At 43.8% G+C, this 27,121-nt stretch overlaps 1 long non-coding RNA gene across 1 annotated transcript in view; it reads left to right on the top strand.

The window, feature by feature from the left end:
- The window catches only part of LOC129393043 (uncharacterized), a 69,581-nt gene that overhangs the window by 8,450 nt on the left and 34,010 nt on the right, over positions 1 to 27,121 (top strand). Inside the window, exons 2-5 of the long non-coding RNA XR_008622317.1 lie at positions 1,466 to 1,688; positions 8,049 to 8,150; positions 8,617 to 8,670; positions 9,470 to 9,525. This is a non-coding gene — a long non-coding RNA (uncharacterized LOC129393043). The remainder of the gene's footprint in view (positions 1 to 1,465; positions 1,689 to 8,048; positions 8,151 to 8,616; positions 8,671 to 9,469; positions 9,526 to 27,121) is intronic.

Genomic DNA, 27,121 nt, shown 5'->3' with positions numbered 1-27,121 from the left:
GATGTGGAATGTAAATTCTACAAAATGTAAACTGCTTATGAAGAGGTTACAACTGAGTTAGAAGAATATAAGGAAGCCTTTGCAGCAGCATTGAAAGCTAACAATTCCATGTCAAAAAAATTAACGAAGCAAGTCCAAACATACACTTATAGAAAATGAATTAAGCTCATTAATTTGTTTCAAAAGCATAATTTTTAGTGAGATGGCTTCAGGATATTACTAGGAAGTGAATGCTAATTTGACAATGTAATTTTGAAAAATAATGTTAGTAAATAATCTTACCTCTAAAATGTTAGTCAAAGATAGTTTTTGTCTCTCCTCTCTTTTTTTTTGGTTTGTTTTTGTATGGCTTTTTCCCCTGAAAAGTCTCATGTAATTAACCTGATCTGTTAGTTTTTTTATTAAGTATTTTGAAGCTTTATAATTAATGAAGTGATCCTGTTATAAAATTACTTGTCAGAATTTCCCTAAATAGAAATATTAATGTGTTTAATTTATTTTTCAGTAGATCACAACCTAAATGCAAAGTGGTACTGCTACTCTGGGCACAATTGTTATTGATTGTGATCTTTAGTATTATCATCAGAGGGTGCCTCAAGAAAGACTATTTGTGTAACATATTCAAGATGTTACAGAAAGGCATCCTTGTGAAATAGGGAATAATTATCACAGGAATTTAAAGAAGTGTAATTCACAAAGCTGTTAAAAAATAACACCTTGTTCAGCCTGAAGGGGTGTGTGGAAGGCAGAAAGAACATGCCCCACCTCCAGGGCCTGGGTCACAGTGTTGAGGGCTAATTGCCTTCAGAGATGCTTTAGTTCTTTTTGATCACCAACCAGACAATCTAGTTCTCCCCTAGGAGTTGTTGCTCTGAATTATTCCTCAGTGCCAAATTTTTAATTGGTCCTAGATAATGGGTGAAATGTACAAGGGTGAAATCTAAAACTGGTTTACTAAACACAAGTATTCCTAGATTTTTTTTTGTTCATTTTAGTTTTCTTAACCTACATTAAGGAGTACAACATGATGTTTTGATATAATTATTTCTATTGAAGTGGTTCCTATAATCAAGCAAATCAACATATTCATTTTCCCACATTATTACCCTTTAAATACAAGTATTTCTAATGGAATCTTCAGAATCTTACAAGTAGAGCCATTTTAGAAGGCAGCAAGTTTTGCCTGTTGAGCCATACATGACTGATAGCCATTTCTCTTCCCTGTCTACTTTGTTTGAACTGCTTGTTCAGTATAAATCACCTTAGAAACAAAGTTGCTTCTTTAGAACGATTTTAAAATTATAATTCCTTACAACAGGTATGCTCTTACACATCTTCAGTGTGAAAACACGGTTTAGTGGGTAATTTGGTTTACTCTCAGAGCAAGTTTTTAAAAACTGCAAGTCATTAAGAATCATTTAAGGAAAAATGAAATACTAAGCATTTGTCTTTGTTATCTTTACAGATCGAATAAGAAAATAACAATGATCAGCAACAAGCTCCTTATGGAGAAAGAGCAGGTGAAATATTTTCTCAGCACTCTTCCTACAAGGTGAGGCTGAGAGTCACCTTGTGTTGAAAATCTTACTAGTATAGGACTCAACAGAAAATATATTCCCCAAATGCCAGTAAGAATTCCTACTTCAAACCCTCAGACTTCAAATAACTGCCAGAACTACTTGACTGAGGTTAGTTATATGACCGTTTTTCTTTAGGGTTTCATTTCTCTAGTGTAATTCTTGTTTTTAATTTGGTGAAATACTGAGTTGTTCTGTTGACTTTTGCATGTTAAGTAAAGATCATAATTAGCTGTGTTAACACAGAAAGGAAATGGGAACTTTACATTTTTTAATTCTCTGGAGCTCTCATTTTCAAGAGATATCCATTTGCTAACTTTATTCAATAAATGTGACTAAACTGACACGTTTAAAATGTCTTTAAAAGCTGCATATAGGTTAGGTTTTAGAAATTGCATGTTATTGCCTGATAACTGATGATATACTTTGAGATGCTTTGGCTTACTCTCTAATTGATTGTAGTTTAGCTGTGGTTCATACCACATTTTTTTTTTCTTTTTTTTGATGCAGTGTCTCACTCTGTCGCCCAGGCTGGAGTGTCTTGGTGCCATCTCCACTCACTGCAACCTCCACCTCATGGGTTCAAGTGATTCTCCTGCCTCAGCCACCTGAGTAGCTGAGACTACAAGCACCCACCATTACACCCAGCTAATGTTTGTATTTTTAGTAGAGACAGGGTTTCTCCATATTGGCCAGGCTCTTCTTGAACTCCTGACCTTGTGATCTGCCTGCCTCAGCCTCTCAAAGTGTTGGTATTACAGGCATGAGCCACCGCACCCGGCCCATGTCACTTTTAAAGTTTCTTTGCACCGGCCAGGTGCTGTGACTCATGCCTGTAATCCCAGCACTTTGGGAGGCTGAGGCAGGTGTATCACGAGGTCAGGAGTTCAAGACCAGCCTGGCCAAGATGGTGAAACTCCATCTCTACTAAAAGTACAAAAAAAAAAAAAAATTAGTCTGGTGTGATGGTGGGCACCTGTAATCCCAGCTACTAGGAAGGCTGAGGCGGAGAATTGCTTGAACCTGGGAGACGGAGGTTGCAGGAGCTAAGATTGCACCACTGCACTCCAGCCTGGGTGACAGGGCAAGACTCCATCTTGAAAATAAAAAATTTTAAAAAAAGTTTATTTGCACCATCTCAACTCTTCCCACCCATAATCACAACTGAATGATTGGCATCAAAACACTTTGCCACATATGGATGTTTATTATTTAGTAGAATCCAAAATAATTGCATTTTATGAATTAAACAAAACACTAAAATGTTCATTTCCATTTTTATTTTAAAAGCTTTGTGCTTGCCCAGGCACGTTGGCTCACACTTGTAATCCCAAAATTTGGGGAGGCCGAGGCAGATGAATCACCTGAGGTCAGGAGTTTGAGACCAGCCTGGCCAACATGATGAAACCTGTCTCTAGTAAAAATACAAAAATTAGCAAGGCGTGTTGGCAGGCATGTGTAATCTCAGATACTCAGGGGGCTGAGGCAGGAGAATCACTTGAACCCAGGAGACAGAAGTTGCAGTAAGCCAAGAACATACCACTGCACTATAGCCTGGGTGATGGAGACTCCATCTCAAAAAAATAAAAATATTTGTGCTTTTCTTACATAAGAGTACATCTTCTGACTATAAAAATCCTGGAAGAAAACCTAGGAAGTACTCTTCTGGACATCATATTTGTCAATTAATTTATGGCTAAGTCCTCAAAAGCAATTGCAAGAATAACAAAAATTGACAAGTGTGATCTAATTTAGCTAAATAGCTTCTGCACAGCATGAGAAATTATCACGGGATTAAACGGACAGCCTAAAGAATGGAAGAAAATATTCACAAACTATGGATATAGCAAACGCCTATTATCCTATTATCCAGAATCCATAAGAGACCTAAACAAATCAACAAGCAAAAAATAAATAACACCATTAAAAATGGGCAAAGGACATGAACAGACACTTCTCAAAATAACACATGTAGTGGCCAACAAACATAAACAAATGCTTACCATTGCTAATCATCAGAAAAATGCCAAACAAAACATCAGTGAGATACCATTTCACACCAGTCCAAATGACTTTTGTTAAAAAAAATAATAAATAAAAAATTTAAACAAGATTTTGGGGAGGCTGTGGAGAAAAGGGAACACATACTGTTTGTGGCAATGTAAATTAATTCAGCTACTATAGAGAGCAGCTTGGAAATTAAGAACTAAGAATGACTGTTGGATGCAGCAACCCCATTATTATACTAGGGGTATAACAAAAGGACAATAAATCATTGTAATAAAAATATGCATACACATGTATGTTCATTGCAGCACTATTCACAATAGCAAAGATGTGGAGTCAATCCAGGTGCATCCAAGGTAGATTGAAAATCCAAGGTAGATTGGAAAATTCCATATATACCATGGAATACTATGCAGCCATAAAAAGAACAAAATCACGTCATTTGCAGCAACATGGATACAGCTGGAATCCACTCTTCTAAGCAAACCAACGCAGAAACAGAAACCAAATATCTCATGTTTTCACTCATGTGGGAGCTACACATTGGGTGCGCATTGTCATAAACATGGGAATAATAGACACTGGGAAATAAGAATGGGGAGGGACAGAGTGGGCCAGGGTTGAAAAACTACTTATTGGGTCCTATGCTCACTACCTGTGTGATGAGTTCAATTGTACTGAAAACCTCGGCATCCGTAAATATGCCTTTGAAAGAAACCTACAGAGGTACCACCTTAATTCAGAATACAAACTAGAAAAAAAAGAAAAGTTTACTATAAGTAGAGAATAGAAATTTCTTTTTAAGATAAAATTTATTGAAGTAAAAAGTGCATTAAACTTTTATAAAGGGCAGAGTTTTCTAAGAATTTCAAAGCAATCCATTCACTGCAAAAGATGGCTTTAATTACTTAATCTTTTTTTATTATTATACTTTAAGTTTTAGGGTACATGTGCACAATGTGCATGTTAGTTACATATGTATATATGTGACTTGCTGGTGCACTGCACCCACTAACTCGTCATCTAGCATCAGGTGTATCTCCTAATGCCATCCCTCCCCCCTCCCCCCACCCCACAACAGTCCCCAGAGTGTGATGTTCCCCTTCCTTTGTCCATGAGTTCTCATTGTTCGATTCCCACCTATGATTGAGAAAATGTGGTGTTTGGTTTTTTGTTCTTGTGATAGTTTACTGAGAATGATGATTTCCAGTTTCATCCATGTCCCTACAAAGGACATGAACTCATCATTTTTTATGGCTGTATAGTAGTCCATGGTGTATATGTGCCACATTTTCTTAATCCAGTCTATCATTGTTGGACATTTGGGTTGGTTCCAAGTCTTTGCTATTGTGAATAATGCCACAATAAACATACATGTGCATGTGTCTTTATAGCAGCATGATTTATAGTCCTTTGGGTATATACCCAGTAATGGGATGGCTGGGTCAAATGGTATTTCCAGTTCTAGATCCCTGAGGAATCGCCACACTGACTTCCACAATGGTTGAACTAGTTTACAGTCCCATCAACAGTGTAAAAGTGTTCCTATTTCTCCACATCCTCTCCAGCACCTGTTGTTTCCTGACTTTTTAATGATCGCCATTCTAACTGGTGTGAGATGGTATCTCATTGTGGTTTCGATTTGCATTTCTCTGATGGCCAGTGATGATGAGCATTTTTTCATGTGTTTTTTGGCTGCATAAATGTCTTCTTTTGAGAAGTGTCTGTTCATGTCCTTCCCCCACTTTTTGATGGGTTTGTTTGTTTGTTTCTTGTAAATTTGTTTGAGTTCATTGTAGATTCTGGATATTAGCCCTTTGTCAGATGAGTAGGTTGTGAAAATTTTCTCCCATTTTGTAGGTTGCCTGTTCACTCTGATGGTAGTTTCTTTTGCTGTGCAGAAGCTCTTTAGTTTAATTAGATCCCATTTGTCAATTTTGTCTTTTGTTGCCATTGCTTTTGGTGTTTTAGACATGAAGTCCTTGCCCATGTCTATGTCCTGAATGGTAATGCCTAGGGTTGCTTCTAGGGTTTTTATGGTTTTAGGTCTAACGTTTAAGTCTTTAATCCATCTTGAATTGATTTTTGTATAAGGTGTAAGGAAGGGATCCAATTTCAGCTTTCTACATATGGCTAGCCAGTTTTCCCAGCACCGTTTATTAAATAGGGAATCCTTTCCCCATTGCTTGTTTTTCTCAGGTTTGTCAAAGATCAGATGGTTGTAGATATGTGGCTTTATTTCTGAGGGCTCTGTTCTGTTCCATTGATCTATATCTCTGTTTTGGTACCAGTACCGTGCTGTTTTGGTTACTGTAGCCTTGTAGTATAGTTTGAAGTCAGGTAGTGTGACACCTCCAGCTTTGTTCTTTTGGCTTAGGATTGACTTGGCGATACGGGCTCTTTTTTGGTTCCATATGAACTTTAAAGTCGTTTTTTCCAATTCTGTGAAGAAAGGCATTGGTAGCTTGATGGGGATGGCATTGAATCTGTAAATTACCTTGGGCAGTATGGCCATTTTCATGATATTGATTCTTCCTACCCATGAGCATGGAATGTTCTTCCATTTGTTTGTATCCTCTTTTATTTCCTTGAGCAGTGGTTTGTAGTTGTCCTTGAAGAGGTCCTTCACATCCCTTGTAAGTTGGATTCCTAGGTATTTTATTCTCTTTGAAGCAATTGTGAATGGGAGTTCACTCATGATTTGGCTCTCTGTTTGTCTGTTGTTGGTGTATAAGAATGCTTGTGATTTTTGTACATTGATTTTGTATCCTGACACTTTGCTGAAGTTGCTTATCAGCTTAACGAGATTTTGGGCTGAGACAATGGGGTTTTCTAGATATACAATCGTGTCGTCTGCAAACAGGGACAATTTGACTTCCTCTTTTCCTAATTGAATACCCTTTATTTCCTTCTCCTGCCTAATTGCCCTGGCCAGAACTTGCAATGCTGTGTTGAATAGGAGTGGTGAGAGAGGGCATCCCTGTCTTGTGCCAGTTTTCAAAGGGAATGCTTCCAGTTTTTGCCCATTCAGTATGATATTGGCTGTGGGTTTGTCATAGATAGCTCTTATTATTTTGAAATACATCCCATCAATACCTAATTTATTGAGAGTTTTTAGCATGAAGGGTTGTTGAATTTTGTCAAAGGCTTTTTCTGCATCTATTGAGATAATCATGTGGTTTTTGTCTTTGGCTCTGTTTATATGCTGGATTACATTTATTGATTTTCGTATATTGAGACAAGGTCTCACTCTGTCACCAGGCTGGAGTGCAGTGGTGCAGTCTTGGCTCACTGTAACCTCCACCTCCTGGCTTCAAGCAATTCTCCTGCCTTAGTATCCCAAGTAGCTGGGACTACAGGTGCGCATCACCACGCCCAGCTAATTTTTGTATTTTTAGTAGAGATGGGGTTTCCCCATGTTGGCCAGGATCGTCACAATCTCCTGACCTTGTGATCTGCCTGCTTTGGCCTCCCCAAGTGCTGGGATTACAGGTATTAGCCACCATGCCTGGCCACTGTTTAACCTTTGTTCTAATAAAACACTTCCTTTCTAAAACCATGTATATGCAATAGATCAATATTAACTGCATTTTTGTCAGATTACTCTAAACAGCATTATACATATACATCCTCTGTTATCTAAACTTAAAATAAGTAGAAATTTTACTTTATTAATGTGATTATTTTTCTATTTAAGCAAATTTCAAGTTATGTCTAGTCACTAAAAATACTAAAGGCCACATTTTGTAAGTGATACCTTATTTTCATGATAATGTTTTTGTTTAACTTAAACATTAATATTATTTTTACTTATTGTAGATGGAGGCAGACTGTGTAGAACAAATAATTAGAGAAACAAAGAGAAGTACATTGCCAAAATTTATTAATTAAATTCAGGTTTATTTTAGAAATAAAGTGTAAATAGCAAATGGCATTCCTTTTCATTCTTGGGTTAGTAGATACTACATCAAGTATTATTTTCTTACACACTTCAAATGAAAGATGTGAAAACAAAAACTTTCACAGAGAAGACTGTACTTATGCACCATAAATTCATCATGTTCCATAGCTTAAACAATTCCTAAGAAGTCTGGGCATCTCTTTTTCACTGGCTCTACACTTTCTTAAGTTTTGCCATCTTCATGGAACTGTCAGCCAGCACACTGAAACGATTCTCAGAAAACAAAGGCATCATCAAAAAACAAAGGTTTTGGTAGAGATTGAAGGCCAACAGACCTAAGACTCATTCAGAAATACTTAGCTGAGCAATAACCCTTCATAAGCAGTCACTTGACAGGTGGTCTTTTAAATCTCCTGTCATTTACTGTGTCAGTGGCTTACACTTGTTCTCAGGAAAAGTTCCAATTTTTCACCATGAAATAAAAACACCCATGTCAAAGTAATTCTCATCAAGTTACTCAGCCTTGTCTCTCACCAGTTACTGCATTCTGCCCTTTGCTTTAGCACCAAACTGGATGGAGTGGAACTCTGCAGGGCTCTTCCTCACCTCAGGCTCTTTGCCTTCGCCTCTTCCCTCTATCTGGGAAGCTTTTCCTTGTCCTTCAGGTATCAATCTATGTTATCTCCTCCACCAGAAAGCCCATGATATTGACATAAAAGTGGGTAGATGTCACTTCTGTGTGTTCCAGTAGTGCCCTGCTGTATACCCATCATAGTATCTATGACTCTATATGGACATTGCCTGCCTGTCTGTTTTTTTAGTTTATAGCATATGATTGTTGAGAGGTGGACCATGCCATCTTCATCTTGTAATTCCAGTGCTGGTTCTAGTACCTTAGCATGTGGCTGTTGATTACATGAATGAAGAATGAAAAAGCTGTGATATTTAAACACAATTAGAATTAATGCCATGTGTAATTTATTAAATAGTAATTTTGTATTGTAAATGTACGTACATATTTTTCATTCTTATTAACTCTGATAAAGTTCTCAACTCTTTAGTTTTTAAACGCACACTTAGTTAACTGAAGTGTTTTAGGTAACGAACATAATTCTTTATTTTTCTTTCCAGCTGTTGCTGTGTTGGACACTTGCTCCCATCTACTTTCTTCTCTAGAATCCACTGGTAAGCCATATCTAACAAAGAGAATATTTAACCATAAAGTCTTAAGGAAAAATTGTATGATTTAAAGGATTATAAAACTTTATTACTGGGCTATTTACACATTTTAATTGTTTCTCAAAAAATATATAACATTACAACATTTACTGAAGTAGGATATTTTTGTATCATATGTATGATGATAATTTATAGGGTATTTTAAATGATGTTTTTTAGCCTCCTTAAGTTTTAAGTGGATCTTGCAAATGAAAACCAGTATTATTGAGTTTGACATACTCAAATTGCCCAAATGTCAGCTGTTTAAAGAACCACATCATCGATACTTTAGTAAAGGTTAGTAAAGGTCATCAAAGGCTTATTTGCATTTTACAGTTTTTATTACTTAGGAGACTTAAGGAGTACCTGCCAGGTTTGTCCATGCTAATGTTATGATTTTCTTTTTGTAGTTCAACCGTATTTTGTATGGAGATACTTTGAGGCTCTGTAAATATCTGGTTACTCCTCAGAACCCACTAGATTTAGCATTTCATGGATGACTTGTGTTTGAACAATTATTACTTTGATGGTTGCCAGATGATTATTTTCTTATTCTCTTCTTTGTTCTACATGGAGAAATAAAACCAATAAATAAGGGGGAAGGAAAGCTCATGATTCTGATGCTCCAATTCCCCAAGATTAGGCCAGTAGTAGACATTCCAATCTGACTTTATGTCTCTTTGATTTGTCTCCATTACTCTGTCAGCACTTTTTTACTTTCTGGCAGAAGATTTTCTAAGCTCATCTTGTATTTTCTCTGCCCCAGCTCTGGAATGAGTAATTTTTTTTAGAAGCAGAAGTGGAGCCAATGAGGAAGCACAGGTGAGCCCTCCCCAGCATGTACTCACTGGTCCCCAACAGAAGAACCGCTGCCACATCCACTGAGGTACCAAGAAACTAGCAAAGGGCCTTCTGGCTGTCTGGGGAGAGTCCTCAGGTGGTCCCTGGCTTAGACTCAGAGGTTCTGGATTAGTCTTCCTGTAGCCTCTGTGTTGTGTCTTTAGATCGGGGCTGTATGGGAAGGGCCCTGGGAGACCCAACAGCACAGGGTGTCTCATTTGCCAAATGTCCCTCCCTTCCTCACACTCTGACACTCAGGAATAGGGTAGATGGCATGTCCAGGCAGTGTCAGGCCACCTCACTGTCTCCTTTGAGATGGGGCCAGAGGGCCTTTGGGGTGAGCTGGAGCCTGAGGCCAACTGTCTTTCCCTGTGTCTTGGAGGAAAGACCATGTCTCAAAAAACCCCCCAGGGCCTAACCTCTGGGCACACACGCAGGGAGGGAGGGTCTATGAGCTGAAGGGGACATTGTAATGAGACTTTGAGTCCCATTGCTCATAGGCCTGGTCTATGGACCATGGTCAGAGATGACCTGGTCACCAGGACCTAGTCATTTGGGACCTGATCAGCAGGGGCCTGGTTAGTGGTGGCCTCCTCAGTAAAGGCCTCATCAGTGGGGACCTGGTGACCTAGTCATTGGAAGCCTGGTCAGTGGGGGGACCTAGTCAGTGGTGGCCTTATTAGTGGGGCCTGATCAGTTGGAACATAAACAGCGAAAAACTGGTTGGTGGAGCATATACAGTATACCAGGGTCTTGGTCGGTGTGGGGCCTTAGTGGCTTGGAGCCTGGTCAGTGAGGGCCTGGTCAGAGGGGGCTCAGTCAGCTGGGGACTCATCCATGGAGAATTGTTCAGTGGGGGGGTCGGGTGAGCAGCAACCTGGTAAATTGTGGTCTTGTCAGTGGGAACCCGGTTTTGTCAGTGGGGACCAGCTCAGTGGAAAATTGGTCAGTGGGGTCTGGCCCATGAGGCCTATTAAGTGCGGGCCTGGTTAGGAAGACATGGTCAGTGGGGACTTGATCAGTGGGACCTGGTCAATGGAGGAGTGGTCATTAGGGGCCTCATCACTCATCACTGGGAACCTGGTCGGGGCGGTTAGTCAGTACGTGACCTGCTAGCCACTATGTGACCTCAGGCAGGGGGTTTGACTGTGGAGCCTCCTTGCCTCCATCTGCAGGGAAGGTGAGTCAGGGAACCCTGGAGGGTGGCTGGTAAGAGAAGGTGAGAAAATGTGTTGAATCCAGTATTGCTTGGCAGGCCTACAACTTTACAAATGACCTGTGTTCCACCTAGAGAGGGTGCCAGCCCTCTCAGCAATATGCAGTGCCCCTCCTCTGTCTGCATCCCCAGGACCACCATGGGTGGGGAGGGCAGAGATTGGGGAGCACCTATAGAGGCTCTAATGCTCTAAGGTGACAGTGATGAGGACCTGGGGGCACCCATGAGTGGAGAAGCTAGGCCTGTCCAGAGAAGCAAGACAAACACACACATACATGCGCGCACGCACACAGGCACACATGCATACACAAACACATTGCATACCCACATGTCAGTTCAGGGGATAGAGGACCCTGACGCTGGGCCCTGTTGACCCAAGCAGGCTCCCGTTGTGGTGGGTTGTGTCACCCCACAGTGTCACTCTTCCTGAGTCCCCATGGCCTCTGTGTTGTGGAGAAGTTAGAGACACACAGCAGTGTCTGTGAGTAGCTCTGCGTGAAGGACCATTTTCTAGATGACAGGCACATCTCAACAAAGCTCACTGATCAGACTCAGGTGAGTGGGACCTGCTCTCCTCTCTTCCTCCTGGCTTGGGGACAGTCACTATCAGGTGTGCGGTTTTGGCCTCTGGGCAGCTACTGAGGGTAATCCCTGAACACTCACCGGGTGCCTGTTCTGTGCTGACAGTCATCTCATTCATCCTCACAGCAATTGCATTCTGCATCTTTTCTCATCACCCCCGTGACCACCCAGGACAACCCCATCAGGGCCCTGTCACCAGGCCTAGTCCAGCTCCATGATAACCAAGACACAGGTCCAGAGACAACCATCCTGCATCGTGCCTGCATCTGACCCCCCTTGGTGGGTAGTGACCAGCACAACATGGAAGAAGCCAGGGCAGCAAGCAGCCAGATGCTCTGCAGCCCCAGATGGCTCCTGGGCCTTGGAGAGTCATTCTTCAAGGGGAAGCTGGTCACTTTGAGGTCCCTGAAGGGAAGGGTGAACATGCATCCCAACAGCCCTGGTAGCCAGCAGCATGCCATACATCTTCTCACCCAACCTGTGTGACAGAGGCCCCCTCCTGGGGCACAAGTCCCATACCTAAAGCATCCTATCCCAGTCGGGCCTCATCCTGAGCCCTGGGAGGGGAGGGGCACCATGTGCCCCCCTGCAGCAGCCAGGATTACCACCCAGGGGACTCGGCCTTCTGTGGCCTTGGCCAGACTTAGAATTTGGGCCAAGACAAGCTTACTTGGAGCAACTTCTCAGTACCTGGGGCCTGTGCATGCCAGGCAAGGACAAGATTGCTCAAAGAGCAACCAGCCACCTCTGCAAGGGTGTGCCAGGAGCAGGTGGAGCAGTCACCAACCTCACCCACTCAAGGAAACAGGGATGGCCAGGTTCCCACAGCCTGAGTGACCACCACCTGACAGCTGATGGAGTGGAGACCTGAGGAAAAGCAGATGGCACTGGGGCTCTACCTCCAGGGCAGAATAACTGATTTACCCTGACTGGCAGGGAGTGATCTTGGTGGCTGGTCCATTGGCTCCTGGCACACCCTTGCAGAGGTGGCTCATTGCTCTTTGAGCCAGCTTGGCTTTGCCTGGGATGCATAGGCCTCAGTGCAACAAATGTGCTGCAAATGGAGTCACATAGAGGAAACGAGCAGAAGGCTCAGGAGCGGGGTGTATGCCACCTTTGGAGCTCCAGTCCATGCATTGGGGCTTCTACAGCACTGTGGGCTTCTCAGGTGCCAAGAGGCAGACCACAGGCCATCTTGAGGAGGACTCTGGTAAGAGCTTCCTTGGATATGTGGATGATGTCCAGAATTTTGGCCTGGTGTCCCTGAGACAGCACTAACAGGTCCACAACTGGGTGCAGGTCCTGCCTGGGCTGATTGGCAAAGAGCTCACTGACAGTGTGGAAGGAATCTATGGTGAAGTGGACCTATGTTCCATTGCAGAAAGGGCCCAATCTGGTAGATGAACCACACAGCCAGCTTCTGGGTGCAGGCACAGTGCCACATTTTTTGTCATTTCCTGATGTGCCCCACCAGCACTGAAGAGACAGCCTGGAGACAGTGCAAGAGGAAGGCTGAGAAGGATGAGATGGTGAGTGCCAGATTCTTCCTGGCCCTGAGCCCTCCCTCAGGGTGACACTCAACCTTTAGGAGTGGGAGAGCAAGATTGATGGCTTCAAGTGCTTCACCAAGAAGATGGACAACAGGGCACTCAGCTCAACTTCACAGCCAATGAGTGGTGACAGGCTTTAAGAAAGAGCGTCTTCCACACTGTCAGTGAGCTCTTTGCCAATCAGTCCAGGCAGGATCTGGACCCAGCCATGGACCTGTTAGTGCTGTCTCAGGGACACCAGACCAACATCTTGGACATCATCCACATACACAAGGAAGCTCTTACCAAAGTCACAGAGAGCAGGCAACATGTGGCAGAAGGGAAGACAGAGATGCAGAGGCTGATGATGTCAGAATCACAGGAATAGGATTTCTTTGGCCGCTTTGGCTGAAATTTACCACTTCCATCCAATTCCAGTGAGAGACATGGACTCACAGATGCAGCATTTCTTGCAACAAGAGATGCTACTTTTTCAAAAAGTCACCCAGGAATTGATAGTGTTGAATGACTCGATACTCAATCGTGGACTGTTTCCAGTTCAAGGATACTTTCTACAGCAGAATAATAACACTAGCAAAGAGCTAGTACAAGGATGGTTTTGTGCTCAACTGAAATCCAGCTGAATACAAAATTGTATAGGAAACAGTTAATATGGTGATAGAATAGAAACAGTAGCAAATGTGAATTAAATCATGCTATGAATGCCTAAACTACTGCTGTAACTTTTGGAAAAATGATAATACCACTTTATTGCTTTTTGAAGTATGAATATTTTAGTGTATATGCTCTAGACCTCAAACCCTATAAAGAGTCTCAAAGAAGTTGGCTGGATAAAGCCTGCTGTGGATGTCTTTATATTCAAATATTGATGATGCAATTTGAATATGTGTCTCTACCGAATCTCATGTTGAATTATATTTCCTAATGTGGAAGGTGGATCCTGGTATAAGATGATTGAATTATGAAGGCAAATTTCTCATGAGTGGTTCAGCACCATCCCCTTGTACCATTCTCACAATAATGAGTGACTTCTCATGAGATCTGGTCACTGAAAACTCTATGTCCCCTCCCTACTCTCCGTGTTTTCCCCTTGCCATGTGAGACAACTGATTCTTTCTTTGCCTTCCATGATTATTGAAAGATTTCTGAGGCCTCCTAGAAGCAGAAGCACTGTGCTTAGAACCATGAGCCAATTACACCTCTCTTTCAAAATAAATCATACAGAAAATGGCAAATGGGGACTTGGAATATTGGTATAAAGATACCTGGAAATGTGGAAGCAACTTTGGAACCAGGTAATGGAAGGAGATTGGAAGAGTTTGGAAGGCTCAAAAGAAGACCGATAGATGAGAAAACTTTTGGACAATCTTAGAGTCTGGCTCAATGGCTGTGACAAAAATCCTGACAGAAACATGGACAGTGAAGGCCAGACTGAGGAGGTCTCAGAGAGAAATAAGAAGCTTTCTGGAAAATGTCTTTCTTTTGGATATGGAAAGCTTACACAATGCCTGTACCATCATTGAACCCTAGAAGCAGTGAACTTGCTTTTTATTTCAGAGACTCATAGGCAAAATAGACTGCAGCCTTGACCCAGATGAGACTTTGGACTTTGTAACTTTGAGTTAATCCTGAAATGAGTTAAGACTTTGGGAGACTGCTGCCAAGGCATGATTGTATTTTGCAATGTGAGAAGGACATGAGATTCATGGGGTCAGGGGCAGAATCATATGGTTTTTCTCTATGTCCCTACCAAAACTCATGTGGAATTATATTTTGTAATGTTAGAGGCGGGGCCTAGGTGGAAAAAGATTTAGTCATAAAATGGTGCATGTAGATACTTCACGAATGATAAAGGACCATCACCTTGATGCTATCCTCCTGATAGTGAGTTCTCATGAGATCTGGTTGTTTAACAGGCTGTGGAACCTCTTCCCTCACTCTGTCTTCCTCCTACTCCTGCTTTAGGAGACATCTCATTGTCCCTTGGCTTTCTGATATAATGAGGAGTCTTCTTGATTCCTCCCAGAAACAGAAGACACAATGCTTCCTTCACAGCTTGCAGAATCATGAGTCAATTACACCTCTTTTATTTACAATAATACAGAAAATTAGAACTGCAGAGAGGAGCTGTGAAATGTCTTCAAGGCCTTTTTCTCTTTGTCTTGGCTGTTAGCACAGGGCTTCTTTATATGCAAATTTCTGAAATCTTCTTGAATGTTTCCCCTTAAATGGGATTTTTGTTATTGCTACATAGCCAACCTGCTATACAGATATCTGAAAAAGTAGAAGCAAGCTCAATAGTGGGTAGCAAACAAAGATTGGAAGGGCTTGGAGGGATTAGAGTATGAGAGGGAGTGGGAGGGAGTGATTTAATCATGGATGGGTACGGGTGGATGTGGAAGGGAAAAGGGGGTGGGTAGGGTGGGAGGGAGTAGACTGGCTGTACGGTGGTGGGAGGGTGGTGGATAGTAGGAAGGGGGAGTAGCCTGCTGCAGAGGCAGAGCCTCATGGAAAATTCCTACTAAGGAAGTGCACCTGTGGCTTTGCAGGTCTGAGCCCCCATGGTTTCTTTCATAGACTGGACTAGTGTTGAGTGCCTGTAGCTTTTCCACACGGAGGGTGCAAGCTGTTGGTGGGTTTATGAATCTGGGATCTGGAGGGTGGTTGCCCCCTGCATGGGGGCTCCAAGTCCATATTTTCTTTCTGCACTGCCCTAGTAGAGGTTTCCCAAGAACTCTTCGTCTGCAGCAGGCTTCTGCCTGGAAACAGTGGGAGGTGGGGGTGGGAGTCAGATCCTTCACCAATGGTTAGGCAACATCTTCTTGATGCTGTCCTCGTGACAGTGTGTTCTCATGAGATCTGGTTATAAAACAGGGGGTGGCTCCTCTTTCCTCTCTCAGTCTTGCTTCTACTCCTGCCATTTGAAATATCTCATTGCCCCTTGGCCTTCTGATATGATTGGGAGGCTTCCTGATCTGATCCTCCCAGAAGCAGAAGCCACTATGCTTCCTTTACAGCCTGCTGAATCATGAGCCAATTAAACCTCTTTTTTTTATGATCATACAGAAAATTAGTGCTATGAAGTGGAGCCATTAAATGCCTTCAAGGCCCTTTCCCCTTTGTCTTGGCAACCAGCACTCAGCTCCTTTTCATTCAAATATCTGAATCCTTCGTGAATTTTCCCCCTGAAAATGGACTTTTCTGTTTTACCACATTGCCAGGCTGTGATAAAGATAGCTGACAATGTAGAACCAGGTTCAAAAGTGTGTAAAAGACAGAGGTCAGAAGAGTTGGGAAAGCTTGGAAGACAGCAAGATGAGGAAAATATTGGACGACTATAGAGAATTGTTAAATACTTGTGATCAGAAGGCTGACAAAAGGGTAAACAATGAAGTCCAGACTTAAAAGGTCTCAGATGAAAATGAGGAATTTCCTATGAACAGGAGCCAAGATTACATTTGATTGGCCTTAGCAAAGAAGTTGGCTGCACGGGGACCCTGCCCTGGAGGTCTGTGAAACTATGAACTTGGGGGTGATGATTTAGGATGTATGTGGTGAAATGAACCTCTAGGCAGCATAGCACAAGAGGTGTCCTGTCTGCATTGAACAGCCTGTGTTCTTATGGGTGACCTAAGAAATGACTTCAAGTTGGAACTTCAAGTGGAGATCTAAAGTTTGGAAAATTTGGAGCCTGGCCAAGTGGTCAAAAAGAAAAGCCAATTTTGAGGGGGAAAATTCAAGAAGGCTTAGGATATTTGCATAAAAAGGAACCCACTGCAAATAGCCAAGACAATGGGAAACCGGACTTGAAGGTATTTTAGAGATGTCTGCAGTAGCCCTTGTTGTCACAGGCCCTGGGGCCTAGGAGAGAAGAATGGTTTCCTAAGCCAGTCTCATGGCCCTGCTTCTGTACTCAACCTCAGGACACTGCTGCCTACATCCGTGCAGCTCCAGCACCAGCCATGGCTGAAAGATGTACAGGTACAGCTTGGGTCATTGCTTCAGAGGTGGCTCAAAGTCTTGATGGTTTCCATATAGTGTTAAGCCAGTAGGTGCACAGAGAAAGAGATTAGAGGCTTGGGAGCTCCCATCTAGACTCCAGAAGATGTATAGAAAATCCTGGATGTTCAGGAAGAAGCTTTTCTAAGAGGCAGAGCCTCATGGGGAACCTCTACTAGGGGAGCAAAGAAGGGACCTATAGGGTTGAAGCCCCCACACAGGGAGGCATCATTCTCTAAACCCCAGATTCATAGACCCACAAACAGCTTGCACCCTCAGTGGGGAAAAGCTACGGGCACTCAACAACAGCCCTGTCCATGAGAGACAGCCGCGGAGGCTGAACGCTGCAATGCCACAGGTGTAGATCTGCCCAAGGCCCTGGGAGCTCAGCCCTCACAGCCCTGTGCCATGGATATGAGACAAGGATTCAAAAATGATGATTTTGGAGCTGTAGCATTGAGTGACTGGCCTGCTGGGTTTTGGACATTTATGTATCCTATGAGTCCCATCTGTGTTTTGTGCTTCTTTCTAGCAATTTTTTTTTTCTGTTGGCTGGGAATGCTTACCCATTGCCTGTACGATCCTTGTACCTTGGAAGTAGTAAAGTTTCTTTATAATTCAGTGACTCATGGGCAGAAGGGACTGTACACTTGTCTCAGATAAGACTCTGGGCTTTGGGCCTTTCAGTAGATGCTGGAATGTGTTAAGATTTGAGAGACTCTAGGGAAGCCATCATTGCATTTTGCAATGTGAGAAAGACATGAACTTTGGGGGACCAGGGACAAAATAATATGTTTTGGCTCTCTGTCTCTACCAAAGCTCATGCGGAATATTAATGGGAAATGTTAAAGGTGGGGGCTGGTGGAAGGTAATTTAATCATGGTGAAGAGTGGAGTTTGGATAGTTGGGGAGTGGGGAGGGTTGGGGGTGATTGGGGGGCGAGGAGGGTTGGAGGGGATTGGGGGTGGGGAGGGTTGGAGGGGATTGTGGTGGGGTTGGGGGTGAAAAGCAGAGGTGGGAGTGGATCCTTCACAAATGGTTAAACACCATCTCCTTAATGCTGTCCTTCTGATAGTGAGTTCTCTTCATGATTTTGGAGCTGTGAGATTGAATGAACACTGACCTGCTGGATTTTGGATGTCCATTGGGCCTGTGGTCCCATTTATGTTATTTTTCTTGGAAATTTCTTCCCTTTGGATTGAGAAAGCTTACCCAATACCTGTACCATCATTGTACCTTGAAAGAAACAAACACCTTTTTAACTTCAGGGACTCATAGGCAGAAGAGACAGTAGCCTTGTCTCAGATAAGACTTTGAACTTTTTACATGTGAGTTAATGTAGGAATGAGTTAAGGCTTTTGGAAACTTTTGAAAAGGCATGAATGTATTTTATTCTGTGAGAAGGATATGAGATTTGGGGGGTCAAGGTCAGCATAATATGATTTGGCTGTGTGCCCCTGGAAAAACTCATGTGGAATTGTAATCCCAAATGTTGGAGGTGGGACCTGGTGGGAGATTATTTAATCATGGATGGGAGGGGTAGGGGTGGAAGAAAAAAGGGGTGGGTAGGGTGGGGAAGAGTAGGCTGTCTGTAGGGTGGTGGGAGGGTGGTGGGTAGTAGGAAGGGGGAGTAGCCTGCTGCAGAGGCAGAGCCTCATGGAAAATCCCTGCTAAGGAAGTGCACCTGTGGCTTTGCAGGTCTGAGACCCCATGGCTTCTTTCATAGACTGGACTAGTGTTGAGTGCCTGTAGCTTTTCCATACTGAGGGTGTGAACTGTTGGTAGATCTATGAATCTGGGGTTTAGAGGATGGTGGCCTCCTGCATAGTCACTCAAAGCCCTTATTATCCTTCTGCACTACCATAGTACAGGATTCCCAAGAGCCTCTGCCTCTGCAGCAGGCTTCTGTTTGGAACAGTAGGAGGTGGAGCTGTGTTGGGGGGCGGATCCTTCACCAATGGTTAAGCACTATCTTCTTGATGCTGACCTAGTGATAGTGAGTTCTCATGAGATCTTGTTATATAACGGTGTGGCACCTCATTCCTCTCTCAGCCTTGCTCCTGCTCCTGCCGTATGAAACATTTCATTGCTGTTTTCCTACTGGTATGATTGGGAGGCTTCCTGAGTCCTTCCAGAAGCAGAAGCCACTGTGCTTTCTTTACAGCCTGCAGAACCATGGGCCAATTAAACCCCTTTTCATTATGATCATACAGAAAATAAAGTACTGCGAAGTGGAGCTATGAAATATCTTCAATGACATTTCCCCATCGTCTTGACTATTAGCACTGGACTTCTTTTTAATGCAAATATCTGAAGCCTTCTTGAAGTTTCCCCCTGAAAACGGACTTCTTTTTCTTCTACATTACCAAGCAGCAACAAAGATAGCTGAAAATGTAAAGCAGGTTCAGAAGTGGGTAAAAGCCAGAGGTTGGAGAGTTTGGAGAGCTTGAAAGAAGACAGGAAGATGAAGAAATTTTGGACCATCGTAGGCACTTGTTAAATAGTTGTGATTAAAAGGCTGGCAGAAGGATGGACAGTGAAGGCCAGGCTTACAAGGTCTCAGATGAAAATGAGGAAATTACTGGGAACAGGAGCCAAGGTTACTTTTGTTTTGCTGTAGCAAAGAACATGGCTGCAGGGTGACCTTGCCCTCGAGATCTGTGAAACTTTGAACTTGAGGGTGACGATTTAGTACATATCTGGTGGAAAGAACTTCTAGGCAGCATAGCACAAGGGGGATGCTGTCTGCATCAAACAGCCTGTGCTCTTGTGTTACCGAGGTTATGTGTGACCAAGGAAATGACCTCAAGTTGGAACTTATATTTAAAAATGACAAACAGAGCTCAAAAGTTTGGAACATTTGCAGCCTGGCCAAGTGGTCAAAAAGAAAAGCTGATTTTCAGGGGGAAAATTCATGAAGGCTCCAGAAATTTGCATAAAATGGAGGCCAGTGCTAATAGCCAAGACAATGGGGGGAAAAGCCTTGGAGGCATTTCAGAGATGTTTGCAGCAGCCCTTGCTGTCACAGTCCCTGGGGCCTAGGAGAGAAGAATGGTTTCCAGGGCCAGCCCCATGGCCCTGCTGCTGAGTGCAGCCTCAGGACACTGCTGCCTGCATCCCGGCAGCCCCATCTCCTGCTCTGACCTTGGCTGAAAGATGCACAGGTACAGATTGCATCACTGCTTCAGAGGGTACAAGCTATAAGGCTTCATGGCTTCCACATAGTGTTAAGCCAGCGAGTCCATAGAGCACTAGCCCAGAGGCTTCGGAGCCTTCATTTAGATTTTGGAAGATGTATGAAAATGTTTGTGTGTCCAGACAGAAGGCTGCCAAAAACCAGAGCCTCTTGGGAAACCTCTACTAGGGCAGTGCAGAAGGAAAATATGGGGTTGGAGCCCCCACACTGGAGGCCACCATCATGCAGACCCCAGATTCATAGACCCACCAAGAGCTTTGTGGGTGAAAACTACAGGCACTCAACACCAGCACAGCCCATGAGGGCAGCTGCGGGAACTGAAAACTGCAAAGCCACAGGTGCAGACCTGCCCAAGGCCTTGGGAGCCCAGCCCTCATGCCCTTGTGCCCTGGATGTGGGACAAGGATTAAAAAAGAATGACTTTGGAGCTGTACGTTTTAATAACTGGCCTGCTGGGTTTTGGATTTTCATGGGATCTGTAAGTCCCGTTTGTGTTTCGTTGTTCTCTCTGGCAAAAATCTTCCTTTAGGGTGGGAATTCTTACTCAATGTCTGGACAATCATACCTTGGAAGTAGTTAACTTGCTTTGTATTTCAGAGGCTCAGGAGCAGAAGGGATGGCATCTTTGTCTCAGATGAGACTTTGGGCTTCAGACATTTAAGTAAATGCTGGAATGAGTTAAGACGTTGGGGGTTTTAGCCAAGACGATGGGGAAAAGTCATTGAAGGTGTTTCATAGCTTCACTTCACTGTACTAATTTTCTGTATGATCATAACAAAAAGGGGTTTAATTGGCTCAAGGTTCTGCAGGCTGTAAAAAAAAAAAGCATAGTGGCTTGGGGAATGGTAAGTAAGGCATCACTGTATTTTGCAAAGTGAGAAGGACATGAGATTTGGGGAGGCAGAGACAGAGGAATAAGATTCGGCTGTGTGTCCCTATGGAAACTCATGTTGAATTGTAATCAGAAATGTTAAAAGTGGGGCCAGGTGGAAGGTGATTTAATCACGGAGGGCACTGGGTGTTGGAAGGTGGAGATTGGGGAGAATGGGTGGATTATGGTGGGGGTGAGAGATGAAAAGTGGGGGTGGGGGAGGATCCCTCCCAAATAGTTAAACACCATCTACTTAATCCTTTCCTCATGATGGTGAGTTCTCGTGACGGTTTTGGAGCCGTGAGATTGAATGGATACTGGCCTCCTGGGTTTTGGACTTGCATTGGCCCTGTGATCCCATTTGTGTTATTTTCCTGGCAAACCTCTACCCTTTGGATTGGGAAAACTTACCCAATGCCTGTACCATCATTGTACCTTGAAAGAAAAGATCTCCCTTTTAAATTCAGGGACATATAGGCAAAAGGGACTGTAGCCTTTTCTCAGATGAGACGTGGAACTTTTTACATTCGAGTTAATGCTGAAATGACTTAAGACTTTCGGCAACTTTTGAAAAGGCATGATTGTATTTTACTCTGTGAGAAGGATATGATATTTGGGGGATCGGGGTCAGAATAGTATGATTTAGCTGCGTGTCCCTACCTAAACTCACATGTAATTGTAATCCTGAATGTTGCAGGTGGGGCCTGGTGGGAGGTGACTTATTCATGGATGGGAGAGGGGTGGGGTTGGAAGTAAAAACAGGCGGGTAAGGTGGGGAGGAGTAGGCTGGCTGTAGGGTGGTGTGTAGCAGGAGGGGAGTAGCCTGCCACAGAGGCAGAGGCTCATGGAAAACCTCTACTAAGGCAGTGCACCTGTGGCTTTGCAGGGTTTAGCACCTGCAGCTGCACTCATGGGCTGGGCTGGTATTCCATACTGGGGGTGTGAACTCTTGGTGGGTCCATGACTCTTGGGGCTGGAGGATGGTGGCGTGGGGGCTCCAAGCCCATATTTTCCTTCTGCACTGCCCTAGTAGAGGTTTTCCAAGAGGATCTGTCTCTGCCGCAGGCTTTTGCTTGGAAACAGTTGGTGGTGGATATGGGGTGGTGGGCGGATCCTTCACCGTCAGTTAAGCACCATCTTGATGCTGATCTCCTGATAGTGAGCTCTCATGAGATCTAATTGTATAACAGGATATCACACCTGTTTCCTCTCTCTGTCTTGCTTCTACTCCTGCCATATGAAACATTTCATTGCCGCTTGGCCTTCTGGTATAATTGGGAGGCTTCTTGAGTCCTCCTACAAGCAGAAACCACTATGCTTTCTTTACAGCCTGAAGAACTGTGAGTCAATTAGACCTCTTTTCTTTATGTAGATACAGAAAATTAATGCTGTGAAGTGAAGTTATGAAATGACTTCTAGGAGTTTCCCCCATTCTCTTGGCTATTAGCACTGAGCTTTTTTCAATGCAAATATTGGAGGCCATCTTGATGTTTCCCCCTGATAATGGACTTTTCTTCTTTTACCACATTGCCAGGCTGCAACAAAGATAGCTGACAGTGTAGAAGCAGGTTCCAAATTGGGTAGTGGCGAGAGGTTAGAGAGTTTGGAGAGCTTGAAAGAAGACAGGAAGATGAGGGAAAGTTTGGACCATTGCAGAGACTTGTTAAATAGTTGTGAGTAAAAGGCTGACAGAAGGATGGACAGTGAAGATCAGCCTTGTAAGGTTTCAGATGAAAATGAGGAACTTACTGGGAAAAGGAGCCAAGGTTTTTTTTTTTTTTTTTGACTTAGCAAAGTAATTGGCTACACAGTGACCCTTCCCGGGAGATCTGTGAAACTGAACTCGAGGGTGATGATTTAGGGTGTATCTGGTGGAATGAACTTCTAAGCAGCAAAGCTCAAGAGTTGTCTGACCTACATCGAACAGCCTGTGCTCCTATGTGTGATGAAAGAAATGACCATAAGTTGGAACTTATATTTAAATGAGAAGCAGAGCTTTAACATTTGGAAAATTTGTAATCCGGACAAGTGGTCAAAAAGAAAAGCTGATTTTCAGAGGGAAAATCAAGAAGCCTTCGGATGTTTGCATAAAAAGGAGCCCAATGCTAATAATTCAAGACAATGGGAAAAAGGCCTTGAAGGCATTTCAGAGACCTTTGTAGCAGCCCTTGCTGTCACTGGCCCTGGGGTTTAGGAGAAAAGAATAGTTTCCTGGCCCAGCCTCATGGCTCCACTGCTGTGTGCAGCCTCAGGACACTGCTGCCTGCATCCCTGCAGCTCCTTTTCCAGCTCCAGCCATGGATGAAAGATGCACAGGTACAGCTTGCATCACTGCTTCAGAGGATGCAAGCTCCAAGCCTTGGTGGCTTCTACATAGTGTTAAGCCAGCAGGTACATAAAGCACAGGACTAGAAGTTTCAGAGCCTTTGTCTGGACTCCAGAGGATATATCAGAAAGCCTGAGTGTCTAGCCAGAAGCTTTTCCAAGAGGCAGAGCCTCATGGTAAACCTCTACTCGGGCAGTACACAAGGAAAGTATAGGGTTGGAGTCCCCATACAGGGAGGCACCATTTTCCAGATCTCAGTTTCATAGACCCACCAGCTGCTTGCACCCTTAGTGTTGAAAAGCTACAGGCACTCAACACCAGCCTAGCCAATGAGGTCAGCTGTAGGGGGAAGATTTTGCAATGCCACATGTGCAGAGCTGCCCAAGGTCTTGGGATTCCAGCCATCACACCACCCTGTGCTCTGGATGTGGACATAGATTCCAAAAAGATGATTTGGAGCTGTATGATGGAATGACTGGCCTGCTGGGTTTTTGACTTGCAGGGGGTTTTTAAGTCTCATCTGTGTTTTGTGCTTCTTTCTGGCAAATTTCTTCTTTTTGGCTTGGAATGCTTACCCAATGCCTGTACAATCATTGTACCTTGGAAGTGGTTAACTTGCTTTGTATTTCAGAGGCTCAGGGCAGAAGGTATGGCAGCCTTGTCCCAGAAGAGACGTTGGGCTTTGGACATTTGAGTAAATGCTGGGATGAGTTAAGATTTGGGGGACTCTAGGGAAGGCATCATTGCATTTTGTAATGTGAGAAAGACATGAACTTTGGGGGACCAGGGACAGAATAATATGTTTTGGCTCTGTGTCTCTACCAAAACTCATGTGGAATTTTAATGGGAAATGTTAAAGGTAGGGGCTGGTGGAAGGTGATTTAATCATGGTGGAGAGTGGAGGTGGGATGGTTGGTGGGGTGGGGATTGTGGGGGGGATTAGGGGGTGAGGAGGGTTGGGGGCATTGTGGTGGGGTTAGGGGTGAAAGGTAGGTGTGGGGGGTGGATCCTTCACAAATGGACATTTGAGTAAATGCTGGAATGAGTTCAGACACTGGGGGACTGTAGAGAATGCATCATTGTATTTTGCAGTAAGAGAAGGTTGTGAGATTGGGGGGCCAAAGGGAGAATAATATGATTTGGCTCTGTGTCCCTACCAAAACTCATGTGGAATTATAATTGGGAATGTTAAATGTGGGGCTTGGTAGAAGGTGATTTAATCATAGTAGAGAATGGGGGTTGGAAGGGGGATGTGGAGGAATGGAGATTCATGGTGTGAGTGAGGGTGAAACATGGGGATGGGTGGCAGATCCTTCACAAATGGTTAAATACAGTCTCCTTAATGCAGTCTGTGTGATAGTGAGTTCTCATGATAAATGAATGCTGTCCTGCTGGGTTTTGGAGTCGGATTGGGCCTGTGTCCCATTTGTGTTATTTTTCTGGGAAAATCTTCCCTTTGGTTTGAGAAAGCTTACCCATTGCCTGTGCCATCGTTTTAACTTGAAAGAAAAGAATTGTCTTTTACATTCAGAGATTCATAGGCAGAAGGGATTGGTCTTGTTTTGGATGAGACTTGAACTTACTACATTTGAGTTACTGCTGGAATGAGTTAAGACTTTTTGAAACTTTTGAAAAGGCGTGTTTGTATTTTTCTGTGTGAGAAGGACATGAGATGTGGGGGTGTCAGGGTCAGGATAATAAGGTTTGGCTGTGTTTCTCTACAAAAACTCATGGGGAATTGCATTCCTGACTGTTGTAGGTGGGACCTGGTGGGAGGTGATTTAATCACAAATGGGAGGTTGGTAGGGGTGGAAGGGAAAACAAATGGGTAAGATGGGGAGGAGTAGGCTGGCAGTAGGGTTGTGAGAGGGTGGTGGGCAGTAGGAAGGGGGAGTAGCCTGCTGCAGTGTCAGAGCCTCATGGAAAACCTCTACCAGGGCAGTGCACCTGTGGCTTTGCAGGGTGTAACCCCAATGGCTGCCCTCATAGGCTGGGCTGGTGTTCAGTGCCTGTAGCTTTTCCATACTGAGAGTGCAAGCTGTTGGTGGGTCTATGAATCTGGGGTCTGAGGATGGTAACCTCCTGCATGGGGCCTCCAAGCCCATCTATTTTTTCTGATCTGCCCTAGTAGAGGTTTTCCTAGTGGCTCTGCCTCTGCCTTAGGCTTCTGCCTGGAAACAGTGAGGGGTGTGGGTGGTAGGGGGCAGAACTTTCACCAATGGTTCAGCAACATCTTGATACTGACCTTGTGATAGTGAGTTCTCAGGAAATCTGGTTGTATAACAGGGTTATACAATGTGTGGCACCTTTTTCCTCTCTCTGTTTTGTTTCTATGTCTCCCATATAAAACATCCCATTGCTGCTTGGTCTTCTGGTATGATTGGGAGGCTTCCTGAATCCTCCCAGAAGCAGAAGCCTCTATGATTTATTTAAAGCTTGCAGAACATCAGCCAGTTTAACCTCTTTTCTTTCTGATTATACAGAAAATTAATGCTATAAAGTGGAGCTATGAAATGCCTTCAAGGCCTTTTCCCTATTGTCTTGGCAATCAGCACTCACCTTCTTTTCAGGCAAATATGTGAAGCCTGCATTAATTTTTCTCCTGAAATGGACTTTTCTTCTTTTACCACATTGCCAGGCTGTGACAAACATAGCTGAAAATGTAGAAGCAGGTTGAGAAGTGTGTAATGGCCAGAGATTGGAGAGTTTGGAGGTCTTGGAAGAAGACAGGAAGATGAGGAAAAGTTTGGTTCAGTGTAGAGACTTGTTAAATAGTTGTAATTAAAAAGGTGACAGAAGGATGGACAGTGATCACCAGGCTTAGAAGGTCTCACATGAAAATGAGGAGCTTGCTGAGAACAGGAACAAAGGTCACTTTTGTTTTTTCCTTAGCAAAGAACGTTGCTGCACTATGCCCCTAACGTGGAGACCTGTGAAATTTTGAACATCAGGGTGATAATTTAGAGTGTATTTGGTGGAATGAAATTTTAGGCAGCAAAGCTTAAGAGGTGTCCTGTCTGTGTCGAACAGCCTGTGGTCCTATATGTGACCAAAGAAATGACCTCAAGGTGAAACTTATATTTAAATGAGAAGGAGAGCTTAAAAGTTTGGCAAATTTGCAGCCTGGCCAAGTGGTCAAAAAGAAAAGCTGATTATCAGTGGGAAAGTTCAAAAAGTCTTCAGAAATGTGCATAAAATGGAGTTCAGTGCTAATAGCCAATACAATGTTAAAAAGGCCTTGAAGGCATTTCAAAGACTTTTGCAGCAGCCCTTGCTATCACAGGCCCTGAGACCTGAGAGAAAAGAATGGTTTCCTTTTCCAGCCCCATGTCCTTGCTGCTATGTCCATCCTCAGGACACTGCTGGCTGCATTCCTGAAGCTCCAGCTCCAGCCATGGCTGAAAGATGCACAGGTAGAGCTTGGGTCACTGCTTCAGAGGGTGCAAGCTGCAAGCCTTGGTGGCTTCCACATAGTGTTAAGCCAGCAGGTGCACAGAGCACAAAACTAGAGGCTGGGGATCCTTTGTCTGGACTCCAGAGTATGTATGGAAAAACCTGGGTGTCCAGGTCGAAACTTTTCCAAGAGGCAGAGCCTCCTTTACTAGGGCAGTACAGAAGGAACATATAGGGTTGGAAACCCATACAGGGAGGCACCATTCTGCCAATGCCAGATTCATAGACTCACTAGCAGCTTGCACCTTGATTGTGGAAAAGTTGTAGCTACTCAACACCAGCCCAGCCCATGAGGGCAACTGTGGAGGTTAGACCCTGCAAAGTCACAGGTGCAGACCTGCCCAAGGCCTTGGGAGCCCAGGCCTCATAGCCTTGTGCTCTGGAT

Source organism: Pan paniscus, chromosome 21 (assembly GCF_029289425.2).
Source record: "Pan paniscus chromosome 21, NHGRI_mPanPan1-v2.0_pri, whole genome shotgun sequence".
Classification (NCBI taxonomy): domain Eukaryota; kingdom Metazoa; phylum Chordata; class Mammalia; order Primates; family Hominidae; genus Pan; species Pan paniscus.
Note: the sequence above shows the minus strand (reverse complement) of the source record. Positions and strands in the feature narration are given on the sequence as shown.